Genomic DNA, 25,586 nt, shown 5'->3' with positions numbered 1-25,586 from the left:
AAAAAAAATTATCTCCAGCGCTCGAGACTGTCTATCGGAAATTCTAAAGATATGCTGAATTTAAAATTATTTTGTGATACTGGTCTTGAACTGAATTTTATTGTTTAAGTGCGAAGAACAGGATATTTAATAAATAAAGGTAACACACAAAACGCTAAATAAACGCCCATTTGGACGTAATTTAAAATCTGAAAGGTTTCAGATTTTCTTCATTTTAAAAATAAATTAAATAATTTTTGTGTATTTTCCCCTTATATTTACTTTATGTGATTTCTTCCTTACTACGCGATAGAGTTTTATATCAATAAAGAATTAATTACTAATTTTATTAGTTAATCGTTTTTGGTTATCAACGCGTGCATATCCGTCTATCGACCCCCAATCGACTTCTTTGATCATCATTGCCCTCGCTTTAAAATTTCATCGATTCCACGAAGTCAATATATTGACCTTGTTGCATGTCAAAATAACAGGAATTTTTAAATTATGGCAAAGCACATTAGGATTATCAGCCAATGAAAGAATGAACAATTTTCTAAACCAAAACTGGTCTGTATTTATGTAACATAGTACGTGAGAAAAACCATACCGAAACACGAAACCATAATAATATATCTAGTTCTTTCATTGGTCGTGAGTAGAACTCTTGGAGAGCTATCAGTATTTCGTGGCTTTAATGACTCAACCCAGGGGGCCTCATGTTGAATTAGATCAAGCATTTCTTGTCCTGCATAAGAGGCTATCTCCTTATTAGTTCACTGACATAATTCTGCTTTTTGAACGACTGTTGAAGATGCTTCCTTAATTCACTTGTTGAGAGAATTAATATTTTATCTATGATTTTTCATACACTATATGAAATGGGCAATTTCATTTATATATCTATTTTCTTGTTCTTTAAGTGGTACTGAAAATAATTAGAAAATGCAGAAGAGATAAGCTATGTTACATTAAACACAGGGTATGTAAAATGAAATGTATATTAATTGTAAAAAGGATGAAAGTTTAAGTATCTTTATTTACAAGGTAATTGATGGAAACGGGTGAAATTCTAACATTTATTTCCCTCAACAATAATTTGCATTTTTCCTGTAGTATTGATGATAAATACAGTGAACTCTCACGAGGGGATCATTTTCCAAAGACTACCCACCTTTAATAGCGATCAGTGTTCTTAAAAGAATATACAAATAATAGATGTCTGAAACAATAAATTTAACACAGGGTTAAAATTTTTTGTAATAGCGGATGGCTATCGCAGAGTGTTCATTGTACATTTCTCTGTAGATATTTAATATTTAAATGAAAATTAAATTAAAATATAAAAAAGGAAAGAACTATAACTGCAGTAATTAAATTTATTGAAAATTAGTTTCCAAAACATTCATTGAAACTAAAATATCTTAATATTGGTGCCATTTTTTCCGCCAGTCTGTCAAGAATTAGGTTTATTTGTAGCATGGCAAAGCACACCAGGGCTAGCTTTGTAAGGATAAGGGTTTCTTCCTAGAGTATTTTTGATGGAAACTAACTTGTATTTGCGTTATATAGAGGGAAAATAATGAAGGCTCCCATGCAAGCAGCCTTATTGCTGAGATTTGGAACAAGTTCAAACTACCAGTATCCAACGATTTATATCGCTAGCCGGCTGGTGGGCTACTAAACTGTCAAGTATCGTCGAATTATTAAGCAAAACATTTGATTCTAACAAATTTTTGGCATTCTGGGAAACGTTTCTGGTAAAATTGAACAATATATAAAAATAAATAATATGTGTAATATATTTGTGTTATTTTCAAGAGAAACTGTAATAAAATTATTATTTATATAATAGGATCAAATTCTTTTGAATCCATATTTATATCATCTATATTTGATTACGTACACTTCCTGTATCTTGAAAACTTGAAAGCTAGGAAACAATTTTAACTATTACATTGCTGTTCAACAGACTAAAAAAATAATTAATAAAATTTAGTTATTTTATTTTCGGATATTATTTGTTTGTCATATAGCGTTTCCAGTCCAAACTAACTGGCCTAGTGCTTTGATGGTTTTTCCATTGTGTGAATTAGTATAATACAGACTACATTCCTTGCAGTGTTCTCCATACAAGTGCTTAGAATAAGGTGCATACTTAGATTTCCTTACCTGAAACTGATTTCCAAATATGTAATTTTTATATCCCTGGAAAATGGATAAATTCTATAATACAGTTATTTTTCCTCAACATTAAAGCCTTTTTTATTGTTTAGAAATTATACTCGATTTGTAAACTAAGATTTATTTAAACCAATTTTCTTCATTCGGTTTCCAACAACGTTTCATTCAATTTTCGCCATTTATAGGACCAATAAGGTGTCAATGTGTACCATACCATACTTAATAATTTTTAATTGAGCACACCGCAGTGCCTTTATTTCCTTGTTCGGCGATTAAGTGCTAGCGGAAATTATTTTGAAAGTATCTTACAGGCATTAAATCCTTTTCTCAATTTAACAAATATATTTATAATCACAAGAGAAACGTTGTACTTGTGTTCGAATCACTTTTTCTTTCGGTATTATCGCTCTTGTTCATCATGCATACATGAGTTCGACGACAGGAAAGTCAGAATTTACTTCAAATGAATTTATAGTTTTAATTTTTTTTTTTTTTTAATCTTTGTTCTGCTTTTGTTTTATATCGTTGCTTATTCATGAAATCCGCTCAATTCGCCGTAGTGACGTTTACGGTTGAGTGCATCGCGAATGAAGCCTCTTCCTAGCGATGGACAGGTTACCATAAAATATTTATTTATCGCTTTGTTGGCAAGCACCGCGAGTTTAACTAAAAGCTTTTAGATAATATATTCTTTTATTTAACCCTTTTTAAATGCTTTTATTTAAGTATCAGTGAAATGTTTAGAAAAAAAATCTGATGTGTACACCACATGACTTCCTTGAGCGGCCTATTAAATTATACACATTTTATGCTACATTTCATTTAAACATATTTCCTCGAATTTCATTAGAGATATGTTTCTCATTCGATTGATTCGGTTCTCACTTTGTGGCAAGATAAAAATACATAAAACCTCAAAATATCTTCATTAAAAACTGAAAAGTATAGAAATACATAAAGCACCAAATACAGTTAAAACAATTAAAAATTTGTTTTTACAATTAAAATTAGAGTTTCTAAGCAAAAACAAGCTACATATATTTTATATATTTCTATATACAAACTTAAAGCATTTAAATTAATTATTAAATTGGAATAAAAGCAAGGCAATTCCTATATAATATAATAATTTCAACCGTGTGTAAGAAGTTTAACACAATATCAGAACTAATCGAGTTAAAAGACAGAATTCATAGTAGAACAATCGCAAAAAATAAAAATGCAAAAGGGAAAATATACAAAATTATACAAAAAAAAAAAAAAAAAAAAAAAAAATTATTCTCCTTTTTATTGAAACTCCAATTCAAAACTCATCTGCGGAAAATGAATTAAAGCTTCATAAAAGTCGATTAATATGTTTCGAAAATATACTACATTAGTTTAATATGTTTCGTTCTCCTGCTCCATTTGAGATCAAAAACCATAAAAAGATTTCATAAAATTTTTATTAAAGACTTTAAAATTCAAATAAAACCGAAAACTCGAATCTCAAATGTACCAGAATTTTCCCTACATTAAAATTTAAAAACAAATTGGTTTAAAACCAATATATGTTATTCCGAAATTCAAAATCAAGTATAAATAAAGAGCAAAACTAATAGCTATTTAAACAAACTAAAATATTGGGAGGTCCCCGATTATGTTAAACTAAACTTTTAATTTCAAGAAAACGAAAAACTGTGAGAATTTTTCTATAAAATAGAACGTTAAATCTGAGCTTTAAACAACTAAAAACTGGAAACCTAACATATTTTCGAAACATATTAATCGACTTGTGAGGCTTTAATTCATTTTCTCCTGATGAGTTCTGAATTGGAGTTTCAATAGAAAGGAGAATACTTTTTATTTGTATAATTATGTATATTTTCCCTTTCGCATTTTTAATTCTCGAGATTGTTCTACAATGAATGCTCTCTTTAAATTGATTAGTTTTGATATTGCGTTAAACCTCTTAAAGACGGTTGCAATTATTATATTATATAGGGATTACCTTGCTTTTATTTCAATTTACTAATTAATTTAGATTCTTTTAGTTTATTCTACTTCAATCCTGCAGCTATAGCACAGGACGTGTTTAAAAAAAATTTTATTCTAATTTTTAATGCAAATTTTTAGCCTATAAATATATATATGTGTGTGTGTAACGTAATCCTAAACTACGTTTATTATTTTTATAAGACCATTTTAAATTGTCCTTTAGAATTGCTTATAGTTCATCTTCATGCTGCCGTTGCTATTTTTTTATTCCATAACGTGTTGTTCAAAATGCAACTAGGCCAAGCTCATGACTTCATACACATTAAGGAAATCCTCAGGACAGTCCTAGAAGCATTCTGTTTAACTAATCCATTGTAAGGTATAAGTGATTCAACTCATGTGAACGTGTTGGCCGCATGAGGGTTTCTCATAATTTTTTCTTAGCGTAACGTAAATAACAGCCATTTTACTTGGATATCCCTTCATGAAGGCATTCTTCCTAAGATACCCCTCGTGTATCTTGCCATGTTGTTCAGGTAATTTAACAAGATCCGTAACCTGCTTAACCTTCTACTAACGGCGGTGCTTGAACAAAGCAAGGTAACCGAGCATAACCACCAACAAAGCTAAAAGGAACCGACTAAAATTTTCTTATTCCTTCAATATATATCATGTTCTGTCATATTCAATTGAAAATAAATCTTTAGCTTAGTTTCTTGCTTAATTATAGTCGAAATAATATCGTATCTGCCAAATGGTCGAGGTTTTACTCTCAATCACATGAACAAAAAAGTCACTATGCTGTTTTTTTTTTTTTTAAACTAATTGAATACAATTCGGGCTGCTCCCTTTCGCGTCTTATTCATGCAGCTTTTAAGTTCAAAAAATAATTACATTAATTACGTATTCTAGAATTATTTTAAATTTTAGTAAAAAGAGTTTAGTATTTACGTATTATTTTGAATTATTATTGTTCACGATTTTTCCAGGAAGATACTTAGTTTCAAAATTCCGGGTCAAAAATCAGGAACTCTAAGAAATGCGATGTCTCAGAAGATGAAGTAATTGTGAACAAAATAAAGACAACACAATAGAATTCTAATTCAAAGCTGTAAAGAAACCCTTCTAGATTAAAAAATAAATAAATAAAAAAACAATGTCAAGATCTTTATCGCATTAAAGGACTTTTGACGGGTCACATAACTCTGCACAGACTCATATGGAAACAATATGCGTTAAAAAGAGCTGACAACTTTCAACAATAGGTATCCTACTGAGAGAGAAATAGGAAAACGTTACGGTTAGAGTCAAAGGTTTAAGTCGTTTACGTTTTGTTCGTCTGTTCTCAAGAATCTAACAAAGCTACCATTTTAATTTTCTTTTGAAGAAACTGCTTTCATTTTATTCAAATTAAGTAAAGAAATCGAGTTTGAATGTTCCAGTTACTTTTGTTGTAGTTCAAAAAAACAAAAGCCACTTTCCTTCTTCGGATATCTTTAACAGAAGTATACATTTTCATTATCTTCCTGTAAAATCGCAATTAAAGATCTGTTAAGCTAATGGGAAAGAAATCTAATTGAAAAACTAATGAGGCAAATCTAATCTTTGTAGTACAGGGTAGATGATGTGACAGTCTGTGAAATGGAATTTATTTAAAAAGTTGTACTCTTATAATACATTTTAGAATAAAAGAATATGCATAAAGTTTACTATCAAGAAGTAATGCAACAAAATGAAAGCTTGTGTTTTTTTGTAAAGAGAAACAATCATTTAGCAGCAGGACGTCATGAACTTTAATTATAATTTTTAAGCATTGTGCATTGAAATATTTAAAAATATTAATTAGGAGAAAAATTTTAAGTAATTAAAGAACATTATATTTAAATAAAAATATTCGATTAAATTGGTAGGACTTTTGAAACTTGATGATGAGTGCCTTAAACCACTTAAATTTTATAACACACTTCCATCTTACGAAGTAAGAATTTTGAACCTCCTGCATTTAATTTCTGTTCACTAACTGCAGAATCTTCGACATTTCTCAAGAAAAATAATCAGTGACATTTCTTCGAAGAATATAACTCTCAAGAACAATGAAGGTTTTATATTTGTACATCCATTTTAAACTGACTGAAATATTAACATCCTTCAGAAGCATATTCTGTAATAAGTGCCGGACCTGTAACAAGAGTATCTACCACTCTAGACAAAGAAACCTTGCCTTTATATATTTTCTATCATCCAAGAAAAGACATACAGCTACCCATGTGAATATTTATAAATAAACTATCATTATGGATGTTTAAAATATTTCATAAACTAACTAACAAAGATAAGTGAATCTTTCCTGAACTATTTTATAAGTAGTGTCTATCTCTTTTTATAAGCTTTGATTTTCAAAAACTCCTGTTTAAACTTGCTACCGATACCGACAATGTTACACAATTTTTTTAGCAATAAATACATTAGTAAACCTGTTTTCTAAACAATTTTCACATATTTGTGACAGAACTAATTGAAGACGCATAATTTAGAATCCGCACTTGCTATTTTTATAGTTCTTGGAATCAATCACTTTTATTTACCATCTTTAAAATAATTAAGTTCGAAAGAATTTTCTAATATGAAGGATTACTCTACAATTCTGCTATAGGCTTTTTTTTTTTTTTTTTTTCTTTTTTTTTTTTCAATTTAATACATGTTACACTTTTCCCTTTTATTGTAGATATCTACACTGCGGGGAGGGAGGAGACAGTTCTTTGTCTCTCATTCTACTGGGCCGATTGACGAAATTCAACTTGCGTTTTTCATGTCTCGAAAGCGCGACTTGGGATATGCATTAGATTTATATATAGCATTGTTCTAATATAGGCATTTGGACACAAAATCGGACTTTTTCTGAAATGACATGCCAATTTTTTTCTATATTTCAATTTTCCGACTCAAACTAGCGAAACTGGCAAGTTTTGTAAAAATCGCATGAGTAGATTTTAAAAATTAGTTCTCAAAATTTTAGCTCTTCAATGTTAATTGAATTTGATATATATTTATTAGTATCTCTTTTTTTATTAAATTTATTTGATTCCTTCTTCCAGAATTCGAAATTTAGGCTTAATTCAAATATAATTCGCACCTCTTTTTAGTGTTTATTTTAAAAATTTATACTTTTAAATATTTTTTATAAAGTTTTCGAAAACATTTTTGTATCATAACCTATAAACTTTTTAACATTATATTAAAGTAAATGTGTTTCTAAGCATATCTGCAAAAGATTAAGAATTTTTATTCAAATTTCCTAAGATATACGTGAATTTATATCTTGGCGCGTTTTGAAATTTGGCGTGTTTAATATAAGCGATAATAACGAAAATATGGTTTATGCACTTTGTTAAAATTATTGGAAAGAATGAACGATGGACCTTTTTACACCCATGTACGAAGTAAAAAGGAAGTATTTTAATCGCGAAATTTTTCAGGCATCATATTTCAACGAAAATATCCATTTTGACCACTATTGAATGCAATTTAACTATGTTTTTGCGTGACATCTGCACTGTAAAAAAAAACCTCGAAGTTTACAGACAAAAGTGTTGTATAGTTACAGAAATGCGAACAATTACGAAGGAAATACCTGTAACGAACACAGAACCAAACGAAACTGTAAACTCTACAGGAGTTTTTCAAGAAGTTTTGCTTGGATTTTGTCCGTAGCGTGTGATCACGTGGCTTAAAACGGCTGAGAGAGAAGAACCAATCAGGAAGGAGGTGGAAAAACAGCGTCTTAGCGGGAGAGTTCAACGATAGTCGCCATGTTAGCCATTATTTTTGCTATGGTCGAGGTAAGTTCGAAATAGTGTTTGACGTGTATTTTACTAATTTTATGTAATGTATTTGTTATGTTCTTTACACTATCTATAATTAAATTCTTTTAATGTTTAGCTTATAATTCTAATGCTCCTAAATAAACCTGTGTTGAATTATTGTTAGAGTTCAAATCACAGAGCTTGTGTTCCATTTAGTAAAATAACAACTTTTATTCGTTACATCTGCAGGTGTCTGCAGTTAAACTGCTCATATTTATAAACAGAAACAAATTTGTTAATATGTTAGTTTAAAAACAAATAAGCTTAATATTAATGTTCTATCTATAGTCTAATAATTCTCATGTTAAATATTTATGTATCTTTTAAAACATATCGCGTTAGAATATTCATATTTTTCATTTTGTTGACAGATGTAACATTATTATTCCATACATGTTATCATTAATCCCAGCGTGAACTGCTTTAGAATATTTTTCAGAGCATTATTACACTATGTATGTTATTATTAATCTCAACGAAAAAGAAAAAATAAATGTAATATATTTAAAAAATTCGACAAAATAACTTAACATACATTAAAAATGGAATATCATTTCATTAATACATGCGATAAGTTCGCCTTAAATGATTATATAGTCGGATAGCAATTACATATTTGTAAAAGTATTCAATGTATATTATTTTTTGTGTTAAAGATAGTTTTAATCCAGGACAGTCTTTACCAACTTATAAAGCATCTATTAAGTTACATTATAACCAACATTTACAAAAGGCAATCGAAATGCCGTGACTTTGACATATTTTTAACTATGATGTAACATACTAGGAACATTAAAGAAAAAAAATTCTATTTTTTCCTTTATGCTTGTTGAAAAGTAAAATATTAATAAAATGGTACAACATTCATTCTAGTACTTACAATGTAAATTTACATATAAATTTACTATAAATTTTGGTGCAAAGTTCATTATAAAATGCATTTGCTAATATTTAATAGTTATAGCATTCAATATAAAATCATGGAAATATTAGTAATGATACGTCAGTTGCATATATTAATTTCAATACTCAGCTCAATGCCAAATTTCTTCTATATCTGAGATAACATGTATTTTTTGAAAATAATTATTTTGTGTCATCTTTTCATTTAAAAATCTCTTTCAGATATATTTTAATGTGAATTATTTTCAAAATTATCCTCATTAGAATGAATGTTGTTCTCTTTATTATGTTTGAAACTGCCGTTACGCTAAAAAATATATTCAGAAAACTATTTATTGCTGAATGTTTAAAATAAGTTCTACTGCTCCTTTTTGACAAAGAGTATCCATTTGAATTGCAGTTGGTTTTAATTAATCGTTGGTTGTATTTTTAAGAACTACTTGATAAAATTCAACAAATTAGTTCAATCTATGAGTTCATCTGAAAAAATTAAAATTTTTATTCCAATTCTGTCATGTGTATATATTTCAAGAATGAAAAAGAATTACAAATTCACTATCCAACAATACTGAGTAATATGTTGTTGATATAGCCAAACTTAAAATGACCCATTTTAAAACCAGATTAAATAAATCATCGCGTATTTTCGGTCATCGAATTTCTTTGGCGTTAAAAGTGTCATAGATTTAGTAAATCCAAGGGTCAAGGTAAGCTCAAATATTTTTTTTCATAGTTCATATTTGCTAAGTTATAAATTTTGCTGATGCAAAAGTTATGTAACTTATGCAAACATATGCTTAGAGTATTTGAACTAGTGTTGAAAAATCACTGGAATTTAAAATGTAATTGACAGTATGCCTTAAAGCTTGTTTTGGTAAAAGCATATTTATGGGTGCCCCTTGGCAAAATTTGGCGATTTTTGGCAGTACATGGATACCGAGTTTGTGCAATTCTTTGACCATGTTATTTTGGCTTGTGTAGCGACGATTTGTGTGCCAAAAACCGCCGCTACACGAAGACAGATTGCACATACTCGGTATCCATGTACACATCGACCTATTTTCACTTAAAAAAAATCTGTGAATTGTACAAACTTGGCATCGCGCACTCCCTTGACTTTATCCATGTACACATCGACCTATTTTCACTTAAGAAAACATCAGAGAATTGCACAAACTTGCGCTCCCTTGATAATACAGGGAGCACCCTTCAATATACTCTAACTGCTGTTTTTCATAAATTAAAATATTTTAGGCATTTAAGATATCTTCCTGTAAGTTACAACTAAATGAATGACTCTTAAGCATAAAAATTTCAAATCTTTATGCTTAAGAGTAGAAGGAGTTATACACTTTTTAAATAACAGTGTCAGAAAAATATACTTTTTAAAATATGTAAACCATTGTTTGAAGTATAGAAAAACCTTCCTTAGCAACTATACCTCTTTAAGTGATTATGTCAAGTATTCTGGTGATACAAACATTGATATTAATTATCACTGAGAATCATGCTTTGTGAAGTAACCAAATCCATTAAATATCAAAATTGTACAAAATTATGGAAAAGTTATAGAGTGGTTTTACTGTATACTTAAAGTATATCATATCACTGTTAGATACTGATGATGTAAAAGATATTATCTAATCATAAATATTTCAAGCATTAAATAGCTTAGTGTAAGTCAATAAGTTTTCAGATTCTGACTTTGTACCCTGTCTTTCACTATGTAATATTTTTCTAGCAACTGTGTTAAGTACCAGTAAGTAAGTTTGTCTTAAATACCACTTAATGTAATCAGGTATCATCTGTTCTGCCTGTAAAACTTAATCGTAATAAGTGAACAAATGAATATCTGTAAAACTAAAGATGACACTCTATGTAAAAACTGCAAGTATTAAAATGTCTATGAGAGGAACATTTAAAATATTAAATCCACGATCAATTTTTGCGACATCTAAGATAGAAAATACCCAAACTGACTAGTTAATTCAGAGGATGAATGCATGTAACATCATTGTTCATGTGTTTGTTAATTGTGTAAGTATTGAAGTTCATGCATTAATTGTTGATAACTATATTATTGGCCTTATATATATATACTTGCATTTCAAAATTTTGTATATTTTGCCAGTGAGCTAAGTATTAAATGCTGTTACGTATAAGTTCATATTATGTGGAAAAGTAGTTTTTGATCTAACACTTTCTGAGAATTTTTTAATGTTGATCATCAAGCTTAAAGCATATGGCTGAAATTACCAGTATTAACCATAATTTAATTATTCTCCTGTTTCAGCGTTTCTCAAACTTTTTTCGAATAGAGATTATGTGAATTATCTAAATTTGTGAATCACCTTGCTGCTGTTCCCTTCGAAAGCAATTTTTTAGCATATATTACTACTAGTACACTTATATTTTAATATATAATTAAAATCCGTTATATTTCATAATTAAGTCCATTGAAGAAAAGTTATATTTCTAATATTTCAAGATTATTAATGAGAAGGATGATTTGTAATTCTTGCATGGCTCTTCTATATTTGGATATATGATGGTAAGACCACAGTCTTAGTGGATATATGATAGTATATTTGGATATATGGTGGTAAGTACCACAGTTATAGTGCTTTAAATCCATCTTTTACTGCTAAGACTGAGTGGGAAGTCTGTAAGTAGGGTAACCAATAATAAATTTCATAAAATGTCTATCTTACGAGAAAAGGTGATAGATGATTGTCATATGTAACTTTTTAAACTCTGAGATTTTTCAACTAAATTTTTTTGTCTCCTTTGGAAACTTCGGAGGACCATGAGGGCAAGCTGTATGATCCACAGATTGAGAAGTGCTACCTTAATACATTTCAATTTCTAGAGAAATTAATCTTAAAAAAAATCTGATCATTATTAAAACTACTTTACAGATTTATTTTATATTACAAATAAATATAGTAAATATCTAATAAACCTCAAATTATTTTCTGCAATATTTCTGAATTATTTAAATTTGTACTGTTTTTGCTTCAAAAATGGATGATACATGCAATTTATGATTTCATGAAAGGACCAAAAGGAATCTTGTTTGCAATTTAATTATTTAATTTAAAAAAAGATTTAAATCATTTGGAATATGTGCAAGTGCATGCAATTATTATGAAGAGATTCTAAATTAAAATGCCACATAACAAATTTAGAATATGTTATGTACTTCTAACGAATGTGATTTTTTCTTTATTTAGGAGCCATGCTTTTAATCCTAAGAAGAAGAGGACTGCACCTTCACAACTAGTTAATTAAAAATAACAATAATATAAATTTTACCTATTTTTTATTTTATTTTCCTTTTGGATAGTTTTCAAATAAAAATAAACCTATTTTTGTTTCTATATTCTGTGTATTGGAATAAAGATTCGAAATCCATTGCAATATCCAATATTTTCAAAATATGATATTTTTTTAAATAAAATATATGATTATGGAATATTACGTTAAAATGAAATGGTTCCTTATGTAACCTGTATGTTACACTAAAAGGCTTCATCGAATACTTGTAAAGTAATGAGCAAATACTAAGTTAATATCTTGTGTGAATGAATATTATCTTACAGAATTTTTTATTCCATAAAAATCTATCTAAAAATATAATTTTGTTGAATGAAGATTTAAACGTTTTTCCCGAAGATTTAAAAAGTCGTTTGAAATAATGATAACAAAAACATTAATCTGAACCATTTAATAAATGAATAGAAAATTTTGAGAACAATTAAATCATCCACAGGAATTTTGAAATAATCATCGTATTTTTGACATCAGTTAAAGAAAGAAAATCTGAGTCATTTTGATTATAGTGATAAATTAGTTCCATTAATAGTAGGATAGAAAATTAAAATTTTAAGAAGCCATTATGCATTATCAATTTTTCATTAAAAAATTTTTAGTTTATTACTACTATCATATCAATTATTAATGCTGAATTCTTTATCTTCAGTTTTTACATTCTTTTCTTAATTTTCTAGGCATAGCAGAGAAAAATATAATTATAGGATCAAGGCATTTCCAAATACATTATATTTTCTTCCTTAAATTTTTAAGATCATTCTATATTCATCATGTATTATAGACACAGTATCAGGGGATTCTGTTCAATTTTTCAGTTAGAATTTGGGACGAAGTTGTGAAGTCATACCTACATTAAATGCTTGAATTGATTATTTGAAATATGACAAAGCAAGAGAGGGCCATCTGTCCAAGGAAAGGAATATTTTAAGGAAAACTTCATGTTACACAAACGTTTACACAGGCAGCCCATTCTCTAGGATTTAAATCTAGAGCCAAATGCTAGTGTTCAGCTTACTGTCTGGCTGCCTGTAGGCAATAAATGTTTTAGTAGAAGGAATACTTGAAAAATTAAATTTAGGACTAACTAATTCTTCAATTTTGTATTCAATGAGAAGAATGTAATTTATTAATAAAGTTTTAAATCTGGGAAAATACCTGTACAACTGTCCGATTAATTAATCTATTATTTCAATTAATGTTCAGTAGCAGAAGAGATTAAAAAGCATTTATGCCTAAAAGAATTATATGTTGTAATTAAAATGAATAATGCAATTAAGCATGAAAATAATTTTGGATAACTTGTGATAACTGAATTTAAGTTCATTGTTGAGTTACATAAGTAATTTTTTTTAGAATTTGAAAAAATATTTAGAATTGTTTATTGAAACAATTTCATTAAAATATTTTTTACTGTAATCATATCCAATTGCAGTCTCTTTAGATTACACTGTTGGGTATAAGGAGAATGATTTGGTTTAGTTTACTTAAGTATGGCAAAGCACACTAGGACTATCTGCCTAAGTGGAGAAATGCCTTTGTGGAGGACTTTCGAAGGGAAACTGACTTATATACATGTTACACATGGAGAAAACCATGAAAATACCCATACAACCAGCCCATTCGCGGGATTTGAACCTAGGACCGAACTACCAGTGTTCAGCGGGGGAATTCTAGAACATTACTAATTTATTGCCAAAAAACCATTAAGTCTAATACACAAGTTTTTTTTCCAGCTATTTCGTGATGCATATGTAACTTTGAGATGTCTTAAAATTCAATAAAGGAAAGTAATGCAGATGTAAGAAAAACATAAAATTTGAGCTTCTTTTTAACATTGGAAATATTTTGAAAGAAAATGTTGTATATCTTTTAGAAAATCTAAGGTATTTTTCCTTAAAAAAAAAAACTTAATATTTAAAGTTACATAACTTCCCTTTCCCCCCAAATAAATAAATGCAGCATATTTTGTTACAAGCAGTAGCTGTAGACATTTCACATAAAACATATGTTCTACATGTGTAATTATTTATAGTAATATTACAATCAAAATATTTAATATTTAGGAATACATCATTTTTGTATTTTGTATAAGACAAATATGTTCTATATGCATAATTATTTGGAAGAACTTTTAAGTAAATTATCTGCAACTTTTACATATATATCCTTTAAAATTTCACATGAAAATACATGTTCTTACATAATCACTTGCAATAACCTTACAAGCAGAACACTAGTAATCTACAAATATTCCCTTTAGTAATTCACATTCAAAAATTACGATCTACTTACACTATTATTTCCTGTAATCTTTACAGATGTTTACATTGGTAAATCACATATGAAAAACATGTTATACTTACACGATAATTTCCTGTAACATTACAGATCAAAGATCTGTAACCTTTACAGGCATATGCTTCGGTAATCAACATACAAAAACTTTGTTATGCCTACAGAATAACTTCCTGTAACATTACATGTCAAACATCTGTAACCATTACAGGTATAATCTCTGTAAAGTTACTAAGAAAATTCCTGTTTTGATTACTCAAATAATCCATGGCATCCCAGTTTCCACGACTTTTCTTAGTAACTTTACAGATTTTTTTTACAGTGTGTACATAAGGACAGAATAAAAGACTCTTTTCCTCCAAAAAATTATGAAATTGCTTTAAAATGAATTCTGAAGAGAATTTTTCGTGGTATCTATACGTACGTATGTATCTTGCATACCTCAAAAACGACTAGCCTCAGAACGTTGAAAATTTCTATATAGGACTGCTATAACATGTAGATGTGCACCTCATATTTTGCGTCATATAAGGAAGTAAAAAAGGAAAGTAAATAGGTTACTATAAATTAAGAATTCCGCCAAGTTACTTGTTCTTGGCACAAACTGAAAAAATTCGCCTATATAAATTTTTAAATTTCTGGTTGCATGGGCGTTTTTGTGGTTTTCCCCATGTTTAACGTGTATACGAGCCAGTTTCCCTTAGAAAGTTCTCCACGAATGCTATTTCTCCCTCAAGGCAGATATCTCTGAGTGCTTTGCCGTAATCAAATAAACCGAAACCTTTGCTGATAATGAGATAAAAAATTACAGATCTCCATTCCTGTGTTTCGGAGGTCAAATTTCCCCTTTTCAGGAGGAAAGCCGTATACCTAATATTACAAGACTATATAATCATACGAAACATACTCGCTTCACAGAATATATTCTGTATTTCATAAAACTTATACTAGGCTATTGCTTACGTTATTTATAGTCCTATAATGCAAAATATATCGCATACGGCTACTTCATTGCACATTTTTTCATTACTCATACTTAAAAAAATAAGGAAATAACTATTTCTTTAAACAATAAAGGAAGTTTCAAAAATTTTCTTCCGAGTTCCTTTCGGAAATGTAGAACTTTTACAGTTAATGATGAAAAGATTCCAGGTAAACAAATTCATCCAAAGAATTGAATAATTTTCTGACCCAACAGATGTGCAACGAACTGGCGCATACGATACGCTCATTAGTCTTACGACGCTACAAGTTTCGCTATTGGAGGAAGAGGGTGAAATCAGGGCTCCAGATGAAAATCAGTTTGCAGCGTTATTATAAAAAAAAAGAACTAATAAAACACGAAATCTCGGAAAAAAAATAAGATGAAGAAATAAAAGAAATAATCAAAAGATAATTTTCCGGATGTTTCATGAACTCGTTCTAATCGAATAGTTATCTTTAAAAAAAAAAAAAAAAAAAAAAAAAGATGAATGCGAAAGGAAATGAAAGGGAGATAATATTAAATAATTAGTGCTGTTTTCAATTATCGTTTACGAATGTACCACAATTCAAAATATTTGTGGACAACCAAAAACTGAATTAGTATTTACCCAACGAAGCTTAAAATGTCAGCATTTTGAATTATATAATTCTGGACTGCTTTTATTGAATAACACCTTCACTGAATGGGTACAATACTTTTTTACCTTGCAGGTACCAGCGCTATGCTATTCATAAAATTACGATGGTATTGAGAAAATATAAGAAGCAGTTTTTAAGTCTCTTGTATAAAACTAAACATAAGGCATTGTTTATTCAAGATGAAATGAAGATAAATGTAAAAATAAAACCGAAGATATGTTGAATAAAAATGATCCATGTGGTCAAGTAACGAAACACTGGTAGTCTATTGATTTGACTCCTTCAATTGAATTCTTTGTGCCATTCCTCTGCAAGTAATGTAAATACGCGCCAATTCCCCTCATAAAATCTTCCGCAAAGACATCCTTTTACAATGAGTCAGCCCCGAAACAGCTGTATTCTACATTTAGGTAATGAACTAAAGTAGACTGAAAATTTTCTGTTTTTGATTTTAACAAGCTGGAGAGAAAACGTCTTCATAGAACAAGATGCTCGTCCATCAGTACTGATTGTCTGCTTCTAATACTCAATCAAGTCTGGCTGAAGTAAACGATTGTTAGTAGAAGGAAATTCGGTCAATTATAAGTCATCTTATTTTTGTAACTAAGCGTATATTTTAACTCCACTTACATAATGAATGATTGAAGAAAAAACTGCTAATGAGCAGATTAATTCTCAAGGCCATTCATGCAACGTCTAAGACCCGTTCTGCGTTGTAATACTGCGCATTCTTGTAGATGGGTAGCTTTTACATGTAATTACTTTGAGGAATTGTTTTGCCGTAGAATAAGCTACAAATAAAAAGGATATATTATGCTTCTAAAAGGCTATTATAAGATTCATTGAAAGTTTGATATTTATGAATTATTACAACGTTACTATATCGATAACAGAAAAGGATGCTTTTGTAATCATAATATAATATATGTAAGAAGACATACCGACTATATTAGGCAATATTCAATATTAGGTTAACAGTGATGTTATACTATAAAAACATACTTCATGTCTGTAAAAAGTCTCAGAGTAAAGGTGAATTTGATCTAATTTAAAATTTTAACATAATCAGAAAATAATTTCTTACTAGCGGGCAAGCCCACCAAATGGGTGGGCTGCAGCCAAAGCAATGTTTATAAGTTCTGCGTGCTGAAGATCTGAAAATAAAATGAACTATTAATTTAATGTTCTGTACTTAGTTGCTAGCTGCGGCTAAAGCAGAATTTAGAAGTTCTATGTACACCTGAAAAGAAAATGCATAAAAACATTTCAATACGAATGAAATCAGTTCATTCTTTCCAAGCAATAACCAATTTGTATATATTTTTTGTTGCCAAAGCTAGAAACAAAAACATTTGATACTCCAGGTTAATATACGCCTGACATCATGATTTAAATTTAATGCGATATAGCAACTTTTTCTCAATATCAATAGAAGTGTTAATGTAGCAATAACATACCCTGTCAATTATTCTAACCAGAAACAAACAAGTTGCCAACAACCGCTATTTATTTCAAATGCTGACATTAACGAAACATTTTTGACATCAAATACAATCGCGTGCTTTTTTCAACATCAGACCATGACATAATATAATAATAACATATTTAATGTTTGGCTATTTTTATTTCATATTTTGTAAAACTTACAATTTTTTTATTAACAAACTCTTCTATTTGAAAGCCAGCAGTGGCAACATTTTCCGAAATAAAGCATTTTTATTTCCAGCCACTCACGAGATTGTCGCCTCTCGGAAAAATAAAATTAGTGTTTTCAGAGTTTTTACTTAGTATCTCAGCTGATTAAAGTCGTGAGAAGATGAGAATGGTCGAAACGGCTTCTCGTGAATTTTTATATTCGGGGGAGTACATCTTTCGAAACTCAGCTCCCCGCCGTTCTGGAAGAGGTGATGCCACAAACAAACAAACAGACGCGTACAGACTTTAATAGTATAGAAAGTATAGATCATCTGGCCAGTTTTAGACAGTTATTAATCTATATTTTATTTTGATATTGCCCCTAACTGAAGCTCTAACTTTTTAATTTTTTTCTTTAGAGCAGCGCAATAAAACTGAAGTTTTTCCTTCATTGAGACTTTTAGTGAAACAAATTGCAAAATGAAGTCTATAAGTAAATGTCCATAGTCATGGTTATCAAAGCGTAGCGTAACCATCAACGGCGTAGTGTCGTCACGATCATCAAACTATTAAAAAAATTATTCAGTTTAATTTATTAGAACATTAGAAGATTTCAGCTTCAGTTATGTAAATGAAATTTAATTTCATTTTCGAATTCCTTCACGCGACGTTTTATTGCACTTTTTAAACACGCAAATTTCACCTTCGCTGAACACAAACTCCATGAAAAATATATTATCAAACGTATATTTCTTGATCGCGATGGAATGTCTGCGAAACTGTGTTATTCCTTTTTCTATATTTTGAGGACAAAATGTCCGCCTGTTACACAGATGTATTATTATAATTAAAATGCGCCTGTTTTTTATTTGTTAGTTTGTGCAATGCTGTCTCCATCAAGAGCTGATCTAATTTTTCTTGTAACCGCAGGTTATTTGACCGGGTCATAGCGACTGCAAACGTTTGAAGCAACAAATGTCAAAATTTAGAATTTTATAGGCCTTGAACCATAGACTAAGTAGCCTAGATAATGAGATAATTTATTAATTTGTTTATTTTATAATTTTCAAATACGAGCTTCAAGTTTTCACATTGGGAAAGGAGGAAAATTATTTCTAGATTTTCTGACACTTCGCCTGTATACTGCATTTTTACACTAACCAGAAATAAAAGACAGAAGCTATTTTAGTTAAAATAAATGCAATTATTATGTTTGTCAAATAATTTATATATCAACATATAAAAACAAATTTAGATCTCCTTGTGACTAAAAAGAAAAAGCAAACCTATTTTAACTAAAATAAAGTTATTTATTTATTTCACATAAATAACACATTTGCAGTAATGAGAACAAAATTAGGTTTTTTAGGTTTGTTTGTCCTTATTAAATAAGGAAATACGTAAAATGCTTACTTTTAAATCTGATAATACGTAAAGCCTTATTTTTAAAACTCTGTTATTTATTTTCGATTTAGATCTTTCAGGATCCCAATGGTAATCGAATGAGTAACTGCATTTTCTATTATTCCGTACTAAAAGTAGTTTAATTTTGGGAGATCAGGCTTTCATCCTTATATGCCTCTAAAAGAATCGAAGAACTATTTTCTTTTAAACAATTTCATTTGAGTTGCAATGTTCCTCACTAACTAAATGTGGAGGAACCTAGTGAACAGCTAAGCGAATAATCGCTTCAGTTCAGTAACAGAATCGTAACGCTCAAGAAGGATTAATTACCCTTTATTGTTCAAAAGAAAGATACACAATCGGCCCCAATCTCAGGGCGTACAGAAAAGCCTTTACTTGAGCTTGAAATCAAAATAATAAGAAATAAGAACTAACTAATGACTAACTAAAGAGATTTAGCCGAAGCTAACACAAATTTTAAACTAGTTTCCCTGTAATATTAAATTAGCTAGCGACGCTATCAAGGGCACGTAATACGGCCGAGCGTAGTAGCAGCTTAGAGAGACGTAGTTCAAAGGCAAACGCGCGCTATTCAGGAATCCTTATTCTCTCTCCCGAAGTCAGTGGAACTTTGACTCCTTCTCTTTTGCACTTAACACTATTCTAAAAAATCAGGAATTATGACGCTAGAAGAGATAGGAAAGTCGTATAAACTTAAAATAACTGTTATAATATTAGGAAATACCTTACAGAGTGATAATTGCATTTCTTCTGGATGCAGACTGCAGCTATTTTCCACTAGTTAAAATTGAAAATATTCTTAACGAATATATAGTTGACAAAGTAGGCAACCAGTCGGATTATACAATAAACAAAAGCAAGACCTTATTTTTGTCAAAAACCCATCTGTTTGTGAATAATCCGTTTCTGAAACAAAAATAATTCGCCAGACTTGGCGATCATCCCAGGACATTTTCATCTGAGCCTTGTGTAACTGAAATTGGTCCGAATGATATCCAACTGTAACTGTATACAGTCCTGTGTACCTGTGACTATGCGTACCTTCCAGCAATTTCGAGAAATGGAAGGTGGAATCGAAGGTAAGCAGGAAGAAATTCTATAAAAGAGGAGAGAGTATCAGTTTTCACTTTAGCCTCAGAGAACTGTGAGTTCAGAGTATTGAGAAACCACCATGCGAGCTTATGCATTTGAGGCTCTTTGCATTGCCTTGTGTTCAACGTTCTTAGTATTTTGAATTGGTAACTTCTGATTGTGCTCTGTCATACTGAGAAAAGTTGTACGAGTACTTTTATATGAAAAATACCAGAACTGTAGGGCTTTTCGGAAAAATAAACGTTACTTACGTATTAACGCAACCACCTTAGCAGAAGTCGTTCAATTTTCAGAATGTGCTAAGCTCTGGAAGCAACCATTCTTCCGGCAACCATGCTCATAACAATCCATCACTCAAGCAACGCCGCCATTTCGTATGTGATCTTTTTTGTTGTATTCCAAGTTCCAAAGATTTTTATAAGCAAATCATGATATCTTCTGCCTTTGTTTTTAAAATATGAGCCTGCGGGATTTGCCAGCAATGGAAAAAATTGCGGTAGAATTTCTGCAAGAATGCAGAAGTTTGCTGAAAATTTTCTTAAAGGGACAACGAAGAAATGTGTTTCCTTGATAGCTGCTGTTATCGTGGTTTTCACACGGTAACAGCAGCTGAGTTCTGCAATTCTCCGATGTTTTTTTAAGCAAAAACAGATAACTGTGTACCTCCAGAGAAGAATAGTGCAAAACAATTACAGAAAGAACGTAACGTTAACTGAAGAACGTAAATGTTTTATTTTAATTATATCATGTAATCCTTATTTAATAATTAAAGTTTGCATTTTAAATTGCTAATCTATATTTTTTTCGTATGTTTATCATAATGAGGTAATGTTGATATTGCCTCATTATGATAAACGTCAATAGTTTGGAAATCTTTCTAGAAAAAAGCCAGAAAAACCAACAGTTTACACGCGAAAAGAAACTTCTACCTTTTCATCTGTAAAAAATCGTCAATTGGCGCCAAGGTAGTTACTTTAATACGAAAGGTACCAAATAAATTTCATCAAGCTTTCTTCACTCTTTGGATGTATCTTCGCTCTAAGTTGGCAATTATCAATAAAATAATACCGTAATTCTGTGTGATATTATCAATAACACATTATACCCAGCTTCGTGGATCTTAGTTTACAGAAGAAAATTCTATACTTCCAAGATAAAGTGCTGTAACTATGTGTAAGCTCTGTTTAAGTATTGCTCGAATATACAGCAAGCAAATATATTTATATTAGTATGGTAATAGTTAATAATATAAAAAAAACTTTCTTTTTTTCCATAAAAAATGACATTCCGAGTAAAATCAGTGTATTATAGGTCTTGCTCCATTTCAGTTCTCTTTATTTTATACAGTCAGACCGCAATTTGTAATTTTTGAAACAGAGAAGGGGACGAGAAAACGATTAGGCCTCAAAATTATACACGTTGTAAAAATGTAGCTTATTTTAAATAAATAATATCTATTATTTCCTGTATGCTATGTTAAGAAACTATATATTTTCCAAAATATTCATTAATTGTCCTTTGCTTCCTAGATGAAAATTGAAAATATAACTTTAATGGACTTAAAATGTTTTCACGGTCTGCATCTCATCCACTTTACTATGGAAGAATGGTTTTAACATTTTTGTAAAGCTTCCTTGATCTCGGCGAAGCCTGGCCACATCTTTCGTTCATTTTTATCTTATACATTTTATCCTTCGTACTTCTTGCAAAATCAAATCAAAAACTAACCTTGAAGCCTTTGAAAACCAATTAAAATAAACGAATGAAAATTAACAGAAATAAACTCACTTATATTTGTAATAAAATAACATTTCGGAAATGACGTTAATAACGTCGACACAGTACTAAAAGCCGCGTGAAATACGCTACAACATTATTGCATTTATGTTCCAAAGAGAAGGTCACATAACAAATAAATAGGTGCTTCGCTGCAATTTTCTTCCTGAAACCGTCCATGAGAGAAATTCTGCGTGATTTATAAACGATTAATGCGGTAAAACGATAGTTCGGAGAGCAATAGCTGCAGAATTAAATAACATTATTTGGAACATGGAATGGCAGAAAATGGTGTTGCGGAAGAGGTATAGCGAATTCCGAATGTATATCACTTCTCAGAAATGAAATAGATGCTCTTTCTTAGTATAAAATTATTTTTGCTGTTGCGAAGTTTAGTTTCTCTAGAATGGCAACAAGAGGGTATAAGATAAAACGTTTTTGCTTTGATATTTGTAATTCTAAACGTTTTCTTTGTTATTGTAAATTAAAATATGCCTAATCCAGGTTAAAATAACACGCCAAATAATGATCCATGCCTAATCCATTTTAGTATTGTCATTTAATTTATTAAATTATCCCACGTATTGACTGCACGTAGTGTCTACAATAAATGAACTTTCTTGACGGAAATTAAACGTTCTTCATGTTATTTTCTCGGATGGGTAGTACTCGGATGTATAAGCTAAATTTAAAGATCAACAGGTATGCAGATACATTCCTATCTTAAATTTCTGATGAATTAGTTCCGTATAAGTAATACGTGAATCAAACTTTCATCTTTGGTTTCATTCTCAATACATACATATAACAGAAAAAAAAAAACACATGATCGATCAGAGATGTCTGCATTCTTAGCTAAAGCTTACACGATTAATCTTAATTAACTCTGGAAAGACGTCCTTAGAAGAGGTTAAACACTCTTTTCATCATTGGTGACCAACTTAACAGTAGATGGGAAGGATGAAAGCGGTGAGTCATGTTACGAAAACTAAAAACAGTAATTGTCGAGGGTGGTATTCATCATTTCACGCTTAATACCCAGTCACGAACTTATTACTCGTGACTCAAAGAGCTGAATTTTTTATTCTTGCACTTGCAACATGTTCACCCTCAATAAATGATTCACGTTGAATGTACTAATTCGTAAATACAGCATTTGAGGATGATTAAATTTTATTTTAAATAGAAAAGAATTTGATGTCGCATGTAACATATCATTAGGCTTAGCAGTAATAATTATCCATCGAAATAAAAGAGAAATAATTTGAATATAAAAAAAAATATGAAAGGTTTCGGATTTTATATTACGCCCAAAGGTGCGCTTTTTTAACGTTTAGTGTGTTACTTTTATTTATTAAATATCATGTTCTTCGCACTTATATCACATAAAATTCAATTTAACAGCAATATCACAAAATATTTAAAAACAGCATATCTTTAGAATTTCCGATAGACAGATAGTTTCGCACACTTGGATATATAAAGGTTTCTTCCCGTACAGTGCTGCCATAGCTCACTTTGAAATCATTGAGTTTGTTAATAAAAAATTCGTTAACGTTTTACGAAATATGAAATACACAAAAAAAATTCGAAATTCAAAATTCGGGCTTCCAGTTGTTCGGGTGGAGGATTACGTTATGCAAAATTTGATAGCTCTAGGTACTGTCGTTTTTATTACAATGGGAGAAGCATACATAGATTCATTCAGATTCCTCATTATTTAATTTCTTTAAATAGTACATAATACAGGGCTCTAATATTTCGTGGCAACAAGTTGAAAAGTGAACCGACGTTTATAATGAACTGACGCAAAATGCCAAAACGAAATTAATAGTCCTTCTGGGAAAATTGCCCCTTTGGGCTAATAAAAGTCATAACCTATTATAAATTCAAATTTATTTTGTTTAAAGAGGCCTCAGAAGACAAAAATGTAAACTGTTTTAAGATAGACAGACTAGCCTAACCCGATGTAAAAACACCACAATATCCTACTTCTGTAGTAAAACTCTCTTTTTCTTATTATTTACGTAGCGAAACCTGACGAAAGAAAAACACCATTAGAAAAACTATTTTCTTTAGGTATTTATGACTAATAATTACTTTCCATAAAGTTATTTTACTATATGAAGATTTGGGATTGAAAATTAAATGCAATAGCTTTATTTTACAAAATAGCTCTATTTACTTTTCTATTCAGTTCGGTAGCATGAGCTGCAGTAATAGTTCGATGATAATCGTATATGTAAAAAAAAGTTAGTCTAATAATATTTAAATTGTAAATAACGATATTTAATATATCAGTTTATTGTTGTTCTAAAAAGAACATTCTTTAAATTTATCATTGTAATGCGGAATTCTCTCAAATAACCTGAATTGCACATTACGCATGTAATATATCTATGTAAGCTAATAATAATTCAGCTGTGTTCTGTAGCAAACTCCTGTACACTGATTACAAATATTAATATTGAGCTTACGGTGTAAAATATTACGATCTTACGGCCGGACAAGGAAGTGATGTGGTGTCCACATCAGATTTTTATTTATACATAAATAAGACAGCATTGTTTATAAAATATTAAGCAATATACGCATTTCTAAATAATATCATTAACGTTTTTAGTTCAAAGGGGCAATTTGCCCAGAAGGACTATTAATTTCGTTTTGGCATTTTGCTTCATTCACGATAAGCGTTGTTTCACTTTTTAAATCGTTGCCACCAAACATTATTGCCCTTAATTATATTTAAAGAAATTAAATAATGAAAAATCTGCATGAATGTATGTATGTTTCTCCCACTGTGATAAAACAACGGTACCTAAAGCCATCAAAACTTGTATAATGTAATCTTCCATAGAATATGGGCATGAGGAAGCCCAATTTGAATTTGAAATTTGTTTTATTATCGATTTCACATTTTGTAACACTTCAACGAATTTTTGATTTACAAACTAAACGATTTCAAAGCGAGCAATGGCAACACTGTACGGGGGAAAAAACATTTTTATCTCCAACGCGTGAGACTCTGTATCGGAAATTCTAAACATATGCTTATATTAAAATTATTTTGCGATACTGCTGTTGTACTGAATTTAGTGTTTAAGTGCGAAGAATATGATATTTAATAAATATAAGTAACACACAAAATGTTTAAGACAAAAGCTCCTTTGAACATATTTTAAATTCTGAAACCTTTCAGATTTATTATTTTTGCATTTTATTTTATTACTATAACTAATAAAAATAATTTCCTAATGTCATGTATTACGTATTTTCGGCATGACATTATACAAAATAATTTTGTTTATTGCATCTTATCTCAAAAGCTTTACGAGATGCATTCATACACTTTTAAATTGACAAGATGTGCGGTAAGAGAATAATAAATAGATCTTCTGAAAGTTAATTCTTCTTGAGTAAAATAATGAAACGTGATTTTTTGGTTATAAAAAAGGTTAATCCTTGAAATATTTATTACCTGTCTGCATGTCTTGTAATTGA

This window comes from Stegodyphus dumicola, chromosome 6 (assembly GCF_044657685.1).
Source record: "Stegodyphus dumicola isolate Sdum_Otavi_A_Nest chromosome 6, ASM4465768v1".
Taxonomy (NCBI): Eukaryota; Metazoa; Arthropoda; class Arachnida; order Araneae; family Eresidae; genus Stegodyphus; species Stegodyphus dumicola.
This window is presented reverse-complemented; position numbering follows the sequence as displayed.